Below are 21,592 nucleotides of genomic sequence, written 5' to 3'. Positions count from 1 at the left end.
ACTGACCAGGGCAGTGTGTGATATTTAAATCCTTGTTTTGATATAATTTGAAATCTATAGGAGAGTTGCAAAATAGTATAGAGAGTTTCCATTACCACTCATCTAGTTTACATAATCACGTTAACTCTTTCATAACCATTTTTTAAAACTAAGAAATTATATACACCAAATACAGGAGCACCAAAATATATTGAAAAACTTCTGGAGGACTGCAAGGGAGAGATCAATAGCAACATGATCATAGTGGGTGACTTTAACATGCCACTGACACCATTAGATAGATCTTCTAGACAAAAAATTAACAAGGACATAAAGTCCTTACAAGACAAACTACATCAGTTGGACTTTATTGATATATACAGAACATTTCACCCCAAAGTTGCAGAATATACATTCTTCTCATGTGCACATGGGTCATTCTCAAAAGTAGATCACATGTTAGGACACAAAACAAGTCTCTACAAATTCAAGAAAGCTGAAACCATATCAAGCATCTTCTCAGATCACAGTGGCATGAAACTAGAACTCAATTATAATAAAAAACATACAAAAACATTCAAACACTTGGAGGCTAAATGACATGTTATTAAACAATGAATGCATTACTAACAAGATCAGGAAAGAAATTAAAAACTTCCTGGAAACCAAAGAAAATAAACACACAACAGCACAAAATCTATGGGACCCAGCGAAAGCAGTCCTGAGAAGGAAGTTCATAGCACTACAGGCCTACCTCAAGAAACAAGAAAAATTCTTAATTGACTTTCTAACCCTACAACTTAAAGAACTAGAAAGTAAACAAAAAGAAAAACCCAGAGCTAGTAGGAAGAAAAAAATAGTAAAGGTCAGAGCAGAAATAAACAACATAGAGAGTAAAATAACTATTCAAAAGATCAATGAAACAAAAAGATGGTTCTTTGAAAAGATAAACAAGATAGATGGACCTTTAGCCAGACTCACCAAAAAAAAAAAAAAGAGTGAAACCAAATAAACAAAATCAGAAATGAAAGAGGAGAAGTAACAACCGACACCACAGAAATACAAAGGATCAACAAAACATACTATGAACACTTATACACCAACAAACTGGACAATCTAGGAGAAATGGAAAAATTTATAGAAACACACAGCCTCCCAAAACTGAACCAGGAAGAGATAAAAAACGTGAACAGACCAATAACAACAAAGGAAATTGAATATGTAATCAAGAAACTCCCAGAAAACAAAAGCCCAGGTCCAGACGGCTTCACGGCAGAATTTTACTGAACATTCAAAGAAGATCTAATACCCATTCTCCTCAAACTATTCCAAAAAAATCCAAGAAGATGGAACACTTCCAAACTTATTTTATGAGGCCAATATAATCCTAATTCCAAAACCGGATAAAGACACTACAAAGAAAAAAAACTATAGGCCAATATTCCTGATGAACACAGATGACAAAATCCTTAACAAAATATTAGCAAATCGGATCCAGCAATACATAAAAAAAATTATTCATCATGACAATGTGGGATTCATCCCAAGCATGCAAGGATGGTACAATATTTGCAAATCAATAAATGTGATACACCACATAAACAAAAGAAAAAATAAAAACCATATGATCATATTAATGGATGCTGAAAAGCATTCAACAAAATCCAGCACCCATTTTTGATAAAAACACTCAGCAATGTGGGAATAAAGAAATCATATCTCAACATAATAAAGGTCATATATGAAACACCACCAGCCAACATCATACTCAATGGGCAGAAACTAAAAGCATTCCCCGTAAGAAGAACAAGACAGGGATGCCAAATTGGAAAGGAGGAAGTGAAATTGTCATTATTTGCAGATGATATGATATTGTACATAGAAAACACCAAAGACTCCATAAAAAATCTACTAAACTTAATAAATTAATTCGTGAAAATAGCAGGATACAAAATTGACGTCAAGAAATCAATGGCATTCTTATACACCAATGATGAACTCACAGAAAGAGAAACTAAAAAGACAATCACATTTACTATCTCAGCAAAAAAATTAAGATGCCTAGGAATAAACTTAACCAAAGAAGTAAAGGACCTCTTCACAGAAAACTATAGGTCATTAAAAAAAAAAAGTAGAGAAAGACATAAAAAAGTGGAAGCATATACCTTGTTCATGGTATGGAAGAATTAACACCATTAAAATGTCCATACTACCCTAAGCAATCTATAGATTCAATGCAATCCCCATCAACATACCTACAACATATTTCACAGAACTGGAACAAACACTCTAAAAGTTTATATGGAACCAAAAAGACCCTGAATAGCCACAACAATCTTGAAAAAAAAAAAAAAAGAATAAAGTAGGAGGGATCACACTACCAGTTTTCCAGTTATACTACAAAGCCACTGTAATCAAAACAGCCTGGTACTGGCATAAGAACAGGCATATAGATCAATGGAACAGAATAGAGAAGCCAGAAATTGACTCAAGGCAATATGCTCAATTAATATTTGACCAAGGTTGCAAGAGCATACAGTGGAGTCAAGGCAGTTTCTTCAATAAATGGTGTTGGGAAAATTGGACAGCTACTTGCAAAAAAATAAAGCTAGAACATCAACTTACACCATACACAAAAATAAAGTCAAAATGGATAAAAGACTTAAAAATTCTAGAAGAAAATGTAGACAACAAAATCTCAGACATCATATGCAGCAGAATTTTCACTTATACAACACCTAAGGCAACAGAAACAAAGGAGAAAATGAACACATAGGACTACATCAAACTCAAAAGCTTCTGCACAGCAACAGAAACAACCATTGAAACGAAAAGAGATCCCACTATTTGGGAGACCATAATCATCAATGATGCATCAGATAAAGGGTTAATTTCCAAAATATATAGATTGCTCATACAACTCAACAAAAGGAAGACAAAGAACTCAATTAGAAAATGGTCAGAGGGCCAAATAGACACCTCTTCAAACAGGACATACAAATGGCCAAGAGATATATGAAGAAATGCTCAAGATCACTATTCATCAGTGAGATACAAATTTAAAAAACTATGAAGTATCACCTCACACCTTTCAGAATGGCCGCCATCAACAAATCATCAAACAACAAGTGTTGGCAAGGGTGTGGAGAAAAGGGGACTCTAGTACACTGCTGGTGGGAATGCAGACTGGTGCTGCCACTGTGGAAACACTATGGTGTTACCTCAAAAAGATAAAAATTGAACTGCCATTTGACCTAGTGATTTCACTACTAGGAAATTACCCTAAGAAACCTGAAACACCAATTAGAAAGAATATATGTATTCCTATGTTCATCACAGCACTATTTACAATAGTTAAGATCTGGAAACAACCCAAGTATTCATCAGTAGATGAGTGGATTAAAAAGCTGTGGTACATGTACAAAATGGAATACTATATAGCTGTAAGAAAGAAAGATCTCTTATCCTTTGATATTGCATGGAAGGTCCTGCAGAGTATTATACTAAGTGAACAAGCCAAGCCGAGAAAGACAAATATCGCATGATCTCACTTACTTGTCGAATATAATGAACTAAACAAACTGCTGAACAAAATTAACCCAGAGACATGGAGGTGGGGTACAGGCTGACAAGCCTCATGGGAGGGGTGGTTTGTAGGGGAAGAGATAAACCACAGAACTTACATTCATGTATGCATGACCAATGAACACAGACAACACAGCTGGAGATGAGGCAGGGTGGGAGAAGGGGAGGAGGGTGTCGATGAGGAAAAAAATGAGAAATATTTGTAACAAAAACTAATTAATAAATAAAATATTTTTTAAAAACTATAAGAAATTAACAATGGTAAAATACTATTATTCAACTATAGACTTTATTCATATTTCACCAGATCTTAAATCATGTCTTTGGTTGTTGTCATTCCAGAACCCAGTCCTCCACACCACATTGCATTTAGGTGTCATGTTACCTTATACAAATAAAAACCACAGGAGATGCATTCATGCCTAATAGAATGACTAAAATTGAAAAAAAATATATATAGACAATACTAAATATTGACAAAAATGTGGATTCGCTGGGATTCTTATACATACTTGGTGAAAATGCAAAATGGCATAGCAACTTTGGAAGACAATTTGGCTGTTTCTTATAAAAGTAAACATAGTAGGCATCTCTCTCTAGGGAGCACACCCACACCTTTCCCTACCCCCTTTCCTCATGTGCATTTTCCTTGTCTCTCTCTTTTTCCTAAACTCTGAGGGCTCTTTCTTTTGCCTCTGTAACTTGTTTCCCAAGTCCTTTTCTTCTATGGTTTATTTATTCTACATCTGTGACTTTCTAAATAAACTTTTGCTTGTATTTAAGACTTGGCTCTAAATTCTTTCTTTGCCAGACGCAAGTTCTAAGGTTGCTGAACCAAGGTCTTGTCTGATTCCATGGGTCTGACACCTGGTGCTATTTCATTGCCAATACTGAAGAACTCAAGCACTAAAGTATGATGATGCTCCAAGGTAAAAAGAAAATATCAAAATAAGAACCATGCCTTCCCTTTGATGCAGCAATTACTAGGTAAAATTTTGAGAGAGCATTAATTTGAAAAATAAATTTTCCTGTTGCTTGGCCTGTGGTACAAAATATGTGCCCTTGAAATCATCAACAAGTTCTATGATTCTCATGAAAGGGGTAATTGCAAGGGCAACTATGGAAACAGCTCACATATATGGTGAGGAATAAAGAAATTGGTGGCTGAACTGTGACAACTGGAATGGCAACTCACAGGTCTTTGAGTTGATCCACGTGCTAGTCAAACAAGACTCTGTCTAGGGCAAACCTTTAAAGGAAGAATGGGGAAATGTCTCAGGGACACTCATCCATTTTATCCCAGGTTGAGTCACCCTTGGTTCATTCAGATTTTCATGACTTTTATCTTGGATATTCAGGGAAGGTAGGGGTCCTAATATATATGCATATAACCCAACAAACTACCAGCTAGAACTATAAAAACATATGACCAAACAAATCATGTAATAGAATTACTAGCATGTTTACTGTAGCTTTAATTATAACTGCCCCAAACTGAAAACAACTCCAATGTTCATCAACTAATTAATGGATAAACAAATGGTGGTACAATATAATGAAATACTTCTCAGCATAAAGAAATAAAGAACTTCAAAAATATTACACAAGGAGTACATATTATATAATTCAATTTAAATAGCATCTGGAAAAGAACAAACTATTTGAAGAGACATCAGAACAATAGATGCTATGAACCAGAGGTTGGGAAAGGAGATTGGCTTAAAAAGAGAAGAAGCAATTTTAGGGGGTGATGGAGATACAGGTATTCCCCTGCATTTTCAAAGTTGGCATATTAGGCCACTTTGCTTTTACAAAAACCTAGATCAGAACCTGTTTTTGCTAACCAAAGGAGATCTGAAAAAGATTTTCACTTTTATGACCAAAGACAAAAACCAAAAACAGTGCTCAGTGTTTGTTTTGCAGTCCTTAAAATGGTAGTCTCACCCAGGGCAGTGATAATGGCCCTACCAAGCTCCTTCCCTGGGAGCCATACTCAGCATCAAGCCACCATCACTTTAAACTGTTGTCTGTGAGCATCTGCGCTTTATCTCCATTTATTTTGTGCATCTGTTAGCAAGATGGGTCATAAATTGTCAGAAAAGCCTAAAAGAGCTTGTTAAGGGTTTTAGGCTTAGCGTAAAACTGAGCATAATTAAGTGTTTTGGTCATGGTGAATGAAAGACATTGTGCGTGCATTGGATTTGGGGTCCAGGAGACACAATTATTTCCATATAAATGAATGGTAATTGCTTCTTCACTTTATGCCATTTTGACTTACAAAAGTTTTTATGAAAATGCTCTATTTTTAGATAGTGATGAAAACCTGTACTTTAGCCCTGGCCAGTTTGGCTCAGCAGTTAGAGCATCGGCCTGCGGTCCAGAGAGACTGGGTTCAGTTCCCGCTAAAAGCACGTACTTCGGTTGCAGTTTGTCCCCGGCCCTTGTTGAGTCATGTAGGAGGCAGCCACTCGATGTGTCCCTTTCACGTCGATGTTTCTCTCTCTCTCTCCCCCTCCTACTCTATCTGAACAAAAAATGGAAAAATGTTCTCGAGTGAGAATTAGAAAACAAACAAACCAAAAAAACCTGTACTTAATACTTTTACTGTGATGGTGATGTTTATATGACTGTATATATTTGTCACAACTTACCAAACTGAAATTGTGCGCAAAGGTACATCTTTATTATGTAAATTATAACACAATAAACCTGACCAAAAGAAAAGAAAGATGTAGCCATGCACATTACTGGTTCATTTTTTCATCCCTTAAAATGAGAATGATTTATTAGAAAGAGGAATGGTCTTAAGAAATTAACAATTTGAACAAAACACAACAGATTTGTCAAAGCACAAGTCCATTCTACTTCTCTGCCTCCCTGAGTGCTGCACAGATTTCTCTTCAAGTTTCTCAGGAAAGCCCCTGCTTTTAGATTCAGCAATTCTATGTCATTTGTCCATGGAGAACTCAAAAGTGCCTGGTATCTACTAAGTTGTTTTATAGTTGCATTTATCCCGCTCTAAGGGTTGTAGTAAAAATTTAAGGACAAGGTGACTCCCCTCCTGTTCAGTTTTTGATCCTATGGTTAGATGAAAGGTGCTGTAAGTTTCATCCTTAGATAGCGTGAACTTCCCTATCCCCATCACTCTATGCCCAGAATGTTGAGGAAAGTGGCATTTCTAAATTGCAGTGACAAAAGTCCTTAAGAAGCAAACTATTTACGGGGCTGTGCTCAAATGTTTCCATTGGCACTGCAGTTTGGTCCACCTATTATCTTTGACCAAATGGTGAATCAAAAATCAGAACTGAGCTCCTAGGTTGATGGGAATGTCCAATGCCTGTCTGACATTCTTTCTAAACAAAGGCCTTTAATAACCATCTGAAGGGTAATTAGGTGTTTTCAAATCAAATGGCACTTATATGGCCTGGTGCAGTATGAAATTCTGAAATTTTTGATAAATGAGGGAAAAGGAGATTAAAATTAATGTCAAAATAAGAAAATGTGACTCACATATGAGATATGATCACTCTTCAAAGGCCAGATTTGGACAATATTGATGTCTCATGTGATTGCAATGTGGAGAAATTACAGGTTGATGCCTGAAAAACTGGAAAGGAATCCCTCTGTAGTAAATTTAAGCATATTTCCATTGAGTAAGATCATGTACTGTAGTAGTTAAGAGTTTAGGATTTGGAGTATGGCAGACCTTGATTAAAATTTTTAATTCTACTGTTTTCCAGTACGTGACATTGGATGAGTCATTAAAACTCTCTAAATCTCCATTCTTTACTCTGAAAGTAGGGAAGGCAAACATCATCTAATCAGGTAAATTAAAGATAGCACAAAATATATGCAGTACTCCTAGTAGTGCCAGGTCACAAAAAAAGTGTATGAAGTAGAATTCAGAGTTTTGTAATCAATATTATGCTATTTATTTGTTTATTATTATTTTTTAAATTTTATTTATGTTATAGATGTTTCTCCTTTTTTTCCCCACTGACACCCTCTTCCCCAACCCCCCTGCACCGTCCCAAGCTTTGTTGTCCAGGTCCATTGGTTATGCATACATTCATATAAGTTCTGTGGTTTATCTCTTCCCACCCCCACCACCCCCTCTTCTGAGGGATGTCACTCTGTACCCTACTTCCGTGTTTCTGGGTCTACCCTATTCCTCAGACTGTTATGTTCAATACATTCCCTATGTAAGTGAGATCATGTGGTATTTATCTTTTTCTGCTTGGCTTGTTTCACTTAGGATAATACTTTCCAGGATCCTTCCTGTTGTCTCAAAGGATAAAAGATCTTTCTTTCATACAGCTGCATAGTACTCCATTGTGCATATGTACCACTGCTTTTTTATCCATTTGTCTAATGATGGACATTTGGGCTGTTTCAAGATCTTAGCTATTGTAAATAGTGCTGCTACGAACATGGGGGTACATATATTATTTTGATTGGTGTTTCAGATTTCTTAGGGTATATTCCTAGAAGTGGGATCACTGGATCAAATGAAGTTCAATTTTTAATTTTTTGAGGTAACACCATATTGTTTTCCATAGTGGCTGCACCAGTCTGCATTTCCACCAGCAGTGCACAAGAGTCCCCTTTTCTCCACACCCTCGCCAACACTTGTTTGATGATTTGTTGATGGTGACCATTCTGACAGGTGTGAGGTGATACCTCATTGTTCTTAAAATATGCATCTCTCTGATGATTAGTGATGTTGAGCATTTCTTCATATGTCTCTTGGTCATTTGTATGTCCTGTTTGGAGAGGTGTCTATTTAGCTCCTCTGCCCATTATTAAATTTAGTTCTTTGTCTTTCTTTTGTTGAGTTGTATGAGTATTCTATATATATTGGAAATTAACCCCTTATCTGATGTATTATTGGCAATGATGTTCTCCCATACAGTGGGTTGCCTTTCAATTTTGATGGTTGTTTCTTTTCCTGTGCAGAAGCTTTTGAGTTTCATGTAGTCCCATGTGTTTATTTTCTCCTTTGTTTCTGTTGCCTTAGGTGATGTATCAGTGAAAATTCTGCTGCGTTTGATGTCTGAAACTTTGTTGCCTACATTTTCTTGTAGAATTTTTATGGATACATGAGTCACATTTAAGTTTTTATCCATTTTAAGTTTATTCTTGTGTAGGGTGTAAGTTGATGGTCTAATTTCATGTTTTTGCATGTAGCTGTCCAATTTTCTCAACACCATTTATTAAAGAAGCTGTCTTTACTCCACTGTATGCTCTTGCCACCTTGGTCAAATATTAATTGAGCATATTGCCTTGGGTCCATTTCTGGGTTCTCTGTTCTGTTCCACTGGTATATATGCCTATTCTTGTGCCAGTACCAGGCTGTTTTGATTACCTTCACTTTGTAGTATAATCTGATATCTGGTAATGTGATCCCACCTAATTTTTCCTTCTTTTTCAAAATTGCTGTGGCTATTTGAGGATTTTTTTGGTTCCATATAAACTTTTGAAGTCTTTGTTCTAGTTCTGTGAAATATGACATTGGTATTTTGATGGGGATTGCATTGAATCTATAGATTGCTTTGGGTAATATGGACATTTTAATGATATTAATTCTTCCAATTCATGAACAAGGAATGTGTTTCCAATTTTTTATATCTTCCTTTATTTCTTTTCTTCAATGTCCTGTAGTTTCTGCAAATAGGTCCTTTACTTCTTTGGTTAAGTTTATTCCTAGGTATCTTAATTTTTTTGCCGCAATAGTAAATGGGGTTGACTATTCAGTTTCTCTTTCTGTGAGTTCTTCTTTGGTGTATAAGAATGCCATTGATTGCTTGATGTTAATATTGTATCCTGCTACTTTGCCAAATGCATTTATTAAGTTTAGTAGATTTTTGATGGAGTCTTTAGGGTTTTCTATGTATAATATCATGTCATCTGCAAATAATGACAGTTTCACTTCCTGCTTTCAAATTTGGATCCCTTTTATTTTTTCTTTGTGTTTGATTGCTGTGGCTAACACATCCAGTACAATGTTAAATAAGAGTGGCAAAAGTGGATATCCCTGTCCTGTTCCTGTACTTAAGGGAAATGATTTTAGTTTCTGCACATTGAGTATGATGTTGGCTGTAAGTCTTTCATATACGACCTTTATTATGTTGAGATATGATCCCTCTATTCCCACATTGCTGAGCGTTTTTATCAGAAATGGATGCTGGATTTGTTGAATGCTTTTTTAGCATCTATTGATATGATCATGTGGTTTTTATTCTTCATTTTTTATGTGGTGTATCACATTTATTGATTTGTGAATATTGTACCAGCCTTTCATCCCTGAGATGAAACCCACTTGGTCATGGTGAATAATTTTTTTTGATGTATTGCTGGATCCAATTTGCTAGTATTTTGTTCAGGATTTTGGTGTCTATGTTCATCAGGAATATTGGCCTGTAGTTTTATTTCTTTGTAGTGTCTTTTTCTGGTTTTGGAATTATAATTATGCTGGCCTCATAAAATGAGTTTGGAAGTCTTTCTTCTTCTTGAATTTTTTGAAATAGTTTGAGCAGAATGGGTGTTAGTTCTTTTTTGAATGTTTGGTAAAATTTCCTTGTGAAGCCATCTGGGCCTGGGCTTTTGTTTGCTGGGAGAGTCTTGATTACCTCTTCAATTTCCTTAGTTGTTATTGTTCTGTTCAAGTTTTCTCCCTCTTCCTGGTCCAGTTTTGGGAGACTGTGTGTTTCTTGAAATTTGGCCATTTGCTTAGATTGTTAAATTTGTTGCCATATAATTGTTCATAGTAGCTGTTAATGATCTTTTGTATTTCTGTGTTGTCAGTTGTTACTTCTCCTCTTTCATTTCTGATTTTGTGCATTTGGGTTCCCTCTCATTGTTTCTTGGTGAGTCTAGCTAAGGCTCCATCAATTGTGTTTATCTTTTCGAAACACCAGCTCTTTATTTCATTGATCCTTTGAATTGTTTTTTTTTGGTCTTTATGTCATTTATTTCTGCTCCGATCTCTACTACTTCCTTCCTTCTACTTGGTCTGGGTTTGCTTTCTAATTCTTTAAGTTGTGAAGTTAAACAGTCAAATATAAATTTTTCTTTCTTTTTTTTTTTTTTTTTTTTGAGGTAGGCCTGTAGTGCTATGAACTTCCCTCTCAGAACTGCTTTTGCTGCATCCCATAGATTTTGTGTTGTTGTGTGTTCATTTTCATTGGTTTCCAGGAAGTTTTTTATTTTTTCCTTGATCTCCATGGTAACCCATTCATTGCTTAACAACATGCTATTTAGCCTCCATGTTTTCAAATGTCTTTGCATGATCTTGTTGCAATTGATCTCTAGTTGCATTCCATTGTGATCTGAGAAGATGCTTGATATGATTTCAATCTTCTTGAACTTGTAGAGATTTAGTTTGTGTCCTATCATGTGGTCTATCTTTGAGAATGTACCATGTGCACTTGAGAAGAATGTGAATTCTGTAGTTTTGGGGTGTAATTCTCTGTAGATATCTATTAAGTCTATTTGGTCTAGTGCTTCATTTAGCATCTCTGTTTCTTTGCTAATTTTTTGTCTAGATAATTTATCCAGTGGTGTCAACGGGATGTTGAAGTCCCCTGCTATGATTGTATTGCTGTCGATTTCTCCTTTGAAGTCCTTCAGAAGATTTTTAATATATTTTGTTGCTCCTATATTGGGTGCATATATGTTTATCAAGGTTATATCTTACTGTTGGATAGATCCTTTCAATATTATGTAGTGGCCGTCTTTGTCTCTAGTTATTGTCTTCATTTTGAAATCTATTTTATCAGAAATGAGTATTGCTACCCCAGCTTTTTTTTCCACCTCTGGTTGCTTGGAAAATTTGTTTCCATCCCTTTACATTCAACCTATGTGAGTCTTTTATTGTGAGGTGGGTCTCTTGTAAACAACATATAAATAATTTCTGCTATCTTATCCAATCAGCTACTCTGTGACTTTTTATTGGAGCATTCAGTCCATTTACATTTAAGGTGATTATTGATATGCACTTATTTATTGCCATTTTTTTTTTTTTTTAGTTTGATTATATTTTTCTTTCTATTTCTTCTACTAATTAAAGCAGTCTTTTTTAACATTTCTTGTAGTGCTGGTTTGATGCTCATGTATTCCCTTAGCCTTTTTTGTCTGGGAAGCTCTTTATTTGACCTTCTATCGTAAATGATAGCCTTGCTGGATAGAGTAGTCTTGGATTCAGATCCTTGTTTTTTATGACCTTGATTACTTCATGCCATTCCTTTTTGCCATATAGTGTTTCTTGTGAGAATTCAGCTGAGAGCCTTATGGGGTTTCCTTTGTTGGTAACTTGTTGCTTATCTCTTGCTGCTTTTAGGATTCTCTCTTTGTGTTTAATTTTTGGCATTTTAATGACTATGTGTCTTGGTGTTGGCCTATTTGGGTTCTTTTTACTTGATGCTCTCTGTGCTTCTTGAACTTGAATGCTCTTCCTTCACAAAATTAGGGAAGTTTTCTGTCACTATTTTTTTGGAACATATTCTCAAACCCTTGCTCATTTTCTTCTTCTTCAGTGACTTCAATGATGTGATTTTTATTACATTTCCAGTTGTCCCACAGTTTTTTTTAGCTGTCTTCCTGTTTTTAAATCTTTTTTCCTTTTGGTTTTCTGAGTGGTTGATTTTTTTCTACCCTGTCTTCTAATTCACTGATCCGTTCCTCAACTTCCTTTACTCTGCTCTTTAGACCTTCCAATGTGTTCTTTATTTCTGAAATGACACTCTTGACCTCTTGTTGGTGGTTTTTACTTTCCAATTGGTTCATTTTCAGCCTCTCTATGTCCTTACTTATGCTGTTGAGCTTCCTCAAGACCATGGCTCTGAATTCTAGCTCTGTTAACTTGCCTAACTGCTCCACATTGATATCATCTTTGGTGGAGGTCTCTTGTTCTTTCATTTGGCTTTTGTTTCTGTGTTTCACCATTTTGGCTATCACAGTGGGCTTTGGAGCCTGTCAAGTTTTTCCTGTGGATGTTAAAATTATGCTATTCTGGCTCCCTCTCCTGGGTTTGGATGAATGAGGAAGGACCCAGTTAAACACCACTGTCAAGTTTTACTTTCCTGGTTTGAGTTGCTAGCTCAGGAATGGTACTCTTATCCTCTAGATGTTTGCCTGGAGGCTAGCATTCCAGGTTATTTTAAGAGTTTGGGGTTGTTAGTTGATTGAAAAACTCCCTCAGGTGCTCTGCATAAGGGGATTTCTTGAGGGTGGGGCAGATGCTGGTTGTTTTTGAGTCTCAATTAGCATTTCAATGGCCCACTGGGTGGTGTTGGATCTCAGAGGGAGGGGCTGCTGCTTCCCCCCAGAGCCCTGGAAAGGAGCAATATGGCCACAGTCTTGCGTGGCTGCAACTCACCAAAAGATCTGAACACCCTCCAAATCCCAAGTGTCCCATACAGTTCCAGTCCACTCTCCCCTCCCTCTGCCAGAGCCCAGGGTGAGTGGCTGTGGCTATTTTAACATCTGTCCCGGCTCTGTACTCTGGAGCTGTTTGGGAGTTTAAACCGAGGGCCCTCCTCACAGCTGAGGCCGCTGCCAGGCTTCTGACCCCAGCCCCCGTCTGGCGCCTTTGCAATCCTATCACGTTCAAATCAGTGTCCCTGGTTATATGGTCTGCACAAGCTGCTTTCCTGTTGCTTTTTCTCATCACTTTGTGTTTTAGTTGTAATTCCATTTTGGTCCTGGGAGTCAGTCTGTGTAGCTTCCATTCACTCCGCCGCCCAATATTATCCTTTTTGCATATCAGGTGTACATTTGGTAGGTTTGAATACTTTTGTTTCTAAATAAGTGTTGGTTGCATGTTTTTGGATCTTTTGCATTCCTAAGTAAATATTCATCTGTATCACCCAGATCTACTAAATGAAAAATAAGAGCTTTATCTAGAAAGAATAAACATCTGAATATTGAGATTATGGAGGATACCCTGTTTACACTATAAATATACTATAAAATAAGTTGAAAATGATAAAAAATTGATGTAAAATAGCAAGAATGGGTTATTTGCCACACAGAGAAATTCCGAACACAAAATAAAAATATGAATTGCTAAAATAGCTAGAGGTACTGCTGAATTACAAGAAAATATATTTTCAATTTATTTCTCTCAATTTATCAAGCATTCAAAATATAAGCCCACAGACTGGTTCTCAAAAAGGGTCCACCATACATAATCAATAGAAATTAGATAAAGTTTCTAAAGGTCTATTTTCTTTGCTTTTTTTTTTATTAATTAATTTTTGTTAAAGATGTTTCTCCCTTTTTCCCCCACAGATTCCCCCACCCACTCCCTCCCTGACCTTTCCCCAGTTTATTGTCCATGTCCACTGTTCATGCATACATGCATATAAGTTCTGTGGTTTATCTCTCACGCACTACCCCCTCTTCTGGGGATTGTCAGTCTGTACCCCACTTCCACGTCTCTGGGACTACTCCATTCCTCAGACTGTTATGTTCATCATATTCCAAAATAAGTGAGATCATATGAAACTTGTCTTTCTCTCCCTGGCTTGTTTCACTTAGGATGATACTTTCCAGGCCCTTCCATGTAGTCTCAAAGGATAAGAGACCTTTCCTTCATACAGCTACATAGTACTCTATTGTATATATGTACCACAGCTTTTTTATCCATTCTTCTATTGATGGACACTTGGGCTGTTTCCATATCTTAGCTGTTGTAAATAGTGCTGCTACAAACATGGGGGTACATATATTCTTTCTGATTGGTGTTTCAGGCTTCTTAGGGTAATTTCCTAGAAGTGGAGTCACTGGGTCAAATGAAAGTTCAATTTTTAACTTTCTCAGGTAATACCATATTGTTTTCCTTACTGGTTGCACCAGTCTGCATTCCCTCCAGCAGTATACTGAAGTCCCCTTTTGTCCACACCCTCGCCAACACTTGTTGTTTGATGATTTGTTGATGGCGGCCATTCTGACAGGTGTGAGGTGATACTTTCTTGTTATTTTAATTTGCATCTCTCTGATGATTAGTGATGATGAGCATTTCTTCATATGTTTCTTAGCCATCTGTATGCCCTATTTGGAGAGGTGTCTATTTAGTTCCTCTGACCATTTTTTAATTGGGTTCTTTGTCTTCTTTTTGTAGAGTTGTATCAGCACTCTATATGTATTGGAAATTAACCCCTTATCTGATATATCATTGGCAATTATGCTCTCCCATACAGTGGGTAGCCTTTTTGTTTTGATGATTGTATCTTTCGCTGTGCAGAAGCTTTTGAGTTTGATGTAGTCCCATATGTTCATTTTCTCCTTTGTTTCTATTGCCTTAGGTGGTGTGTCAGTAAAAATTCTGCTGCGTATGATGTCTGAGATTTTGTTGCCCACAGTCTCTTCTAGGATTTTTATGGATTCATGAGTTATATTTAAGTCTTTTATCCATTTTGAGTTTATTTTGGTGTAGGGTGTAAGTTGATGGTCTAGTTTCATTTTTCTGCAAGTAGCTGTCCAATTTTCCCACCACCATTTATTAAAGAGGCTGTCCTTACTCCACTGTATGCTCTTCCCACCTTTGTCAAATATTAATTGAGCATATTGCCTTGGGTCCATTTCTGAGTTCTCTATTCTGTTCCACTGGTCTATATACCTATTCTTGTGCCTGTACCAGGCTGTTTTGATCATAGTGCCTTTGTAGTATAACCTGAAATCTGGTATTGTGATCCCTCCAACTTTGTTCTTCCCTTTCAAGATTTCTGTGGCTATTCGAGGCCTTTTTTGGTTCCGTATGAACTTTTGAAGTAATTATTCTAATTCTGTGAAGTGTTATTTTGATGGGGATTGCGTTAAATCTATATATTGCTTTGGGTAATATGGACATTTTAATGATGTTAATTCTCCCAATCCATGAACAGGGTATGTGCTTCCACTTTTTTATATCTTGCTCTATTTCTTTTTTCAAAAACCTGTAGTTTTCTGTAAATAGGTCCTTTATTTCTTTGGTTAAGTTTATTCCTAGGTATCTTAATTTTTTTGCCGCAATGGTAAATGGGATTGTTTGCTTAGTTTCTCTTTCTGTGGGTTCATCATTGGTGTATAAGAATGCCATCAATTTCTTGATGTTAATTTTGTATCCTGATACTTTGCCAAATTCATTTATTAAGTCTAGTAAACTTTTGGTGGACTCTTTGGGGTTTTCTATGTACAGTATCATGTCATCTGCAAATAATGACAACTTCACTTCCTCCTTTCCAATTTGGATCCCTTTTATTTTTTCTTCCTGTCTGATTGCTGTGGCTAAGACTTCCAGTACTATGTTAAATAGGAGTCGCGAAAGTGGGCATCCTTGCCTTGTTCCTGTTTTTAAGGGAAATGCTTTTAGTTTTTGCCCATTGAGTATGATGTTGGCTGTAGGTCTTTCATATATGGCCTTTATTATGTCTAGATATGATCCCTCTATTCCCACACTGCTGAGCATTTTTATCAGAAATGGATGCTGGATTTTGTCGAAGGCTTTTTCAGCATCTATTGCTTTGATCATGTGGTTTTTATTCTTCATTTTATTTATGTGGTGTATCACATTTATGGATTTGTGAATATTATACCAGCCTTGCATCCCTGGGATGAATCCCACTTGGTCATCGTGGATAATTTTTTTGGTGTATTGCTGGATCAGATTTGCTTGTATTTTGTTCAGGATTTTGGCATCTATGTTCATCAGGGATATTGGCCTGTAGTTTTCTTTCTTTGTTGTGTCTTTTTCTTGTTTTGAATTAGAATTATGCTGGCTTCATAAAATGAGTTTGGAAGTCTTCCTTCTTCTTGAATTTTTTGAAATAGTTTGAGGAGAATGGGTATTAGTTCTCTTTGAATGTTCGGTAAAATTTCCTTGTGAAGCCATCCCCGCCAGGGCTTTTGTTTTCTGGGAGAATCTTGATTACATCTTCAATTTCTTCTGTAGTTATTTCTTCTGTTCAAGTTTTCTATCTCTTCCTGATCCAGTGTTGGGAGACTACGTGTTTCTAGAAATTTGTCCATTTCGCTTAGATTTTTGAATTTGTTGCCATATAATTGTTCATAGTAGTTGTTAACGATATTTTGTATTACTGTGGTGTCAATTGTTACCTCTCCTCTTTCATTTCTGATTTTGTGTATTTGCGTTCTCTCTCTTTGTTTCGTGGTGCGTTTACCTAAGGGTCCATTAATCTTGTTTATCTTTTCGAAAAACCAGCTCTTTGTTTTATTGATCGTCTGAATAGGTTTTTTTTTTTATTCTATGCCATTTATTTCTGCTCTGATCTTTACTATTTCCTTCCTTCTACTAGCTCTGAGGTTTTCTTTTTGTTTGCTTTTTAGTTCTTTAAGTTGTGAGGTTAGATAATCTAATAGAGATTTTTCTTGTTTTTTGAGGTAGACCTGTTGTGCTATGAACTTCCCTCTCAGAACTGCTTTCGCTGCATCCCATAGATTTTGTGTTGTTGTTTGTTCATTTTCATTGGTTTCCAGGAAGTTTTTTATTTCTTCCTTGATCTCCTAAGTGGCCCATTCTTTGTTTAATAACATGCTATTTAGCTTCCATGTGTTCAAATGTCTTTGTATGTTCTTCTTGCAATTGATTTCTACTTTCATGCCATTGTGATCTGAGAAGATGCTTGATATGATTTCAATCTTCTTGAACTTGTAGAGACTTAGTTTGTGCCCTGACATGTGGTCTATCTGAGAATATCCCATGTTCACTTGAGAAGAATGTGAATTCTGTAGTTTTGGGGTATAATTCTCTGTAGATATCTATTAAATCCATTTGGTCTAGTGCTTCATTTAGAGTCTCTGTTTTCTTGCTAATTTTGTGTCTAGAGGATCTATCCAGTGATGTCACTGTGGTGTTAAATTCCCCTGTTATGATTGTCTTGCTACTGATTTTTCCTTTGAAGTCCTTCAGAAGTTTTTTTAATATATTTTGGTGCTCCTATATTGGGTGCATATATGTTTATGAAGGTTATATCTTCATGTTGGATAACCCTTTCAATATTATGTAGTGGCCTTCTTTGTCTCTTGTTATGACCTTCATTCTGAAATCTATTTTATCAGATATGAGTATTGCTACCCGAGCTTTTTTTTTTTTGCTTTCCATTTGCTTGGAAGATTTTTTTTCCATCCCTTCACTTTCAATCTATGTGAGTCTTTTGTTGTGAGGTGGGTCTCTTGTAATCAACATATAGATGAGTCATGCTTTCTTATCCAATCAGCTACTCTGGGTCTTTTTATGGGAGCATTCAATCAATTTACATTTAAGGTGATTATTGATATGTACTTATTTATTGGCATTTTTGTTTAGTGTGGTTCTATTTTTCTTCCCATTTCTTCTGGTAATTGCAGCAGTCCTTTTAACATTTCTTGCAGTGTTGGTTTGGTGCTGATGTATGCCCTTAGCTGTTCTTTTTTTGTCTTTATTTGACCTTCTAATTTGAATGATAGCCTTGCTGGGTAGAGTAGTCTTGGATTCAGATCCTTGTTTTTCATGACCTTGATTACTTCATGCCATTCCCTTCTGGCCTGTAGTGTTTCTTGTGAGAAGTCAGCTGAGAGCCTATGGGGTTTCCTTTGTTGGTAACTTGTTGCTTTTTTCTTGCTGCTTTTAGGATTCTCTCTTTGTCTTTAATTTTTGGCAGTTTGATTACTATGTGTCTTGGTGAGGGCCTGTTTGAGTTCTTCTTACTTGGGGCTCTCTGTGCTTCTTGAACTTGAATGCCTTCTTCCTTCACCAAATTAGGGAAGTTTTCTGTCACTATTTTTTTGAAAATATTCTCTAACACTTGCCCATTTTCTTTTTCTTCCAGGACTCTTATGATTCAAATATTATTGCATTTCCAGTTGTCCCCCAGTTCTCTTAAGGTGTCTTCCTGTTTTTTAATCGTTTTTTCCTTTTGGTTTTGTGATTGGTTGATTTTTTCTACCCTGTCTTCTAATTCACTAATCTGGTCCTCCGCTTCCCCTACTCTGCTTTTTATACCTTCCAAAATGTTTTTCATTTCTGATATGTCATTCTTCATTTTTTCTTGTTGGATTTTAATTTACAACTGGTTGATTTTCAACATTTCTGTCTTTACTCATGGCGCTCATATCCTTACACATGGTGTTGAGCTTCCTCAACATCATGGCTCTAAATTCTAGTTCTGTTAACTTGCTTAACTGCACCTCATTTATCTCATCTTCTGTATGGTTTCTTGTTCTTTCGTTTGTCTTTTGTTTCTGTTTTTAACCATTTTGGCTATCACAGTGGGCTTTGGAGTCTCTAAAATTTTTCCTGTGGGTGTTGGTGTTCTGCTGTTTGTGGCTCCCTCTCCTGGGTTTGGATGAGCCAGGGAGGACCCACTTTAAACACCACCGTCAAGTCTTAGCTTTTCTGGTTAGTGTGGCTAGCCCAGGGAATGGTAGTGTTCCTCTTGCTTTTTTTTTCTGGAGGCTATTAGTAGAGGTCACCTGGAGACCCTTGGTTTCTGAGTTGCCTAAAAACTGCCTCAGGTGCTCAGTGTAAGAGGATATCCTGAGGGTGGGGAAGCTGCTGGTTGTTAATGGGCCTCAATTAGCATTTCAGTGGCCACCAGGTGGGGTTGAATCTCTGAGGGAGGGGCCTCCGCCTCTCCCCAGGGCCCTGGGAAGGAGTAAAATGACCACGGTCTTGCATGGCTGCACTCAGCAAAAGCTCTTAGCACCCTCCAAAACCCAAGTGTCCCACACAGTTACAGTCCAGTCTGCCTTCCCTCTTCCAGAGCCCAAGGTGAGTAGCTGTTGCCAATTTAGCCTCTGTCTAGACTCTGCGTCGTGGAGATGCCTGGGACTTTTAACCCGAGGGTGCTTCTTCCAGCCAACTGTAGCCACAGCTGTGGCACCATCTGAGGGCGTTGCACTCAGCAGAAGCCCCAAGACTAAGCCACGGTAGAGGGACACTGCTGAGGTGGCAGCAGCTTACAGCAGAGTCCCCTGGTCCCAGCAAGTCCATGCGGCACCAGCAGAGGGCTTAGCAGGCAGAGTTCGTAGGACTCATGCAGGGTCTCAGCCGACATGGCAGCAGTCCCCTGGTCCCCGCCCAGGCCGCTGCCGATCGTGGGCTCCCAGCCCCCTCTTGCGTCCTCGCAAGCCTACCAGGATTGAGTCAGTGTCTCTGGTTATGTGGTCCTCCAAGGTGTCTTTCGGTTGCCCCTTCCTGACGATTTGCCTTTATTTTCGTTATAAATCCAGTTTGGTCCTGGGAGATGGTCTGTGTAGCTCCATTCACTCCACCACCATTTTTCAGATCTATTTTCTTTTCTTTTATCAATGCGTTTCCTTTAGCAAAATGTAAACTGTGTGATTTTAATTTTGTGTTCTTACTTGAGATGATGTTTTGAAAAGTACGGCGTTTACATGGCAGATATTGAAGGAAATCTTCCAATTAAAATCTATAAACAGGACATCTAACCACATGCCTTCCTTCCCTACCACCATTAAACTCCACTTAAAGCTAAAGAAAAAATTTCATATTATCACTGAATATATTGTACATGCCAAACCTTCAAACATTTTCCCTTCATATAAGATCTCTAAAAGAGTGATAACATTGACCAGGGGCTAGTTTACACCTCTAACTTATCAGGAACTAAATAGAGGAAATTCTGAAGGAATCTGGGTATGGATTTTCATCTAGAGAGGCAAGATCTAAAGAGGATGGCAGATGGAAGAAATAGCACTTGAAATACCTCTTGGCACTACTGATGGGTAATATTCGTGAGGTCTTTTTTGAGGACAGTGGGGGTTCTAGTAGCATCCTTAGCCACAGGAAGGAGTCCTAGGATGATTCTCTCTTATGTTATGGCAGAAATTTATCAGAAAAGATGCTGTGTTTCTGGTCAAGCAAAAAATCATATAGAGAAATCATCTCAGCTCAGAGTCTTTTTCAACAAGAAAAACAAAGTAGAAACAAATGCCCTAGCTAAGCTGCCCACATAACCTGCTCCCTAAGCACACTGTTCTTGATCTCAAAACTCACCATGTCAATTTTCCCCACCAACTGTTGAGGTTAAGGTCTGATCAAAGGATATTATTAGTAACCAAACAGTACTAAGAAAGAAAAATAAAGAAAATGAGTCCACCTTATTTACCAACAAACACCTAAGTGATCTGAATAGATGTCCCCTTATTCATAGTGATCATTTAATAAAAAACTGTCATAAAACCCATGAAAGTGTCCACATCAATAAAGAAGGAGAATTACTTAACTAGAAATATTCAGAAGAATATGTATGCAGATATACATCTCTAGTTCCATATTCATATCTATATTTATATGTATATTTTCATATATGTGTATCTAATATGTGTATATCAAATTATAAAGGTTGCTTTCCCTATTTAGATTTCATGTGCTGGTAATATTTCTCAAACTAGACTTCATTAGGGAAAGGTTACAAAGTGCAATTTGAAGATTATTAATAAAAGACACAGAGACAAATACATACCAGCACCAAACAAAATGGTCGGGGTGATGTTCCAATGGGATCCATCCTAACAAGCAGCCAACTCATGTGGAGGAGGTAATATCAGGCATATTTTGTGCACACATGTGTGTGTATACATATATAAGCCACTTCTGTTTATTGCCCAAGTCATCATTGTTTTCGATTGCCTACAGACTAGAAAAGCATATCTGAACACTAATGTGTTCCCTGTTGTGGTCGAGAAATATTTTAGGACCAGAAATGGCTTTACAACAGGAGCCTCTTATAGTCAGGATTTTCCTTGCAGAGATATAAGAAATCATTGCCCCTGACAACTGCCTTTAGTAAATTTTAAGTTTCTGTTTGAAAAGAGTAAACATAGGTCAAGTGGCCAGACATATCAGCCCCTATTCAGTGTTGTGTCCACCACATAGGGATTTTCTTAAAGTAAAATTTAAAACTGGTCAATGCTTTCAAAGCAAGGTTAGCAAATTTTTCCTGTAAAGGACCAGAGGGTAAATCTGTAGGCTTTGTGGGAGAAACAGTTTGTGTCATGACTTCAACTCTCCCACTGTAAGGCAAAG

This window comes from Molossus molossus, unplaced genomic scaffold (genome assembly GCF_014108415.1).
Source record: "Molossus molossus isolate mMolMol1 unplaced genomic scaffold, mMolMol1.p scaffold_m16_p_17, whole genome shotgun sequence".
Lineage (NCBI taxonomy): Eukaryota > Metazoa > Chordata > Mammalia > Chiroptera > Molossidae > Molossus > Molossus molossus.
This window is presented reverse-complemented; position numbering follows the sequence as displayed.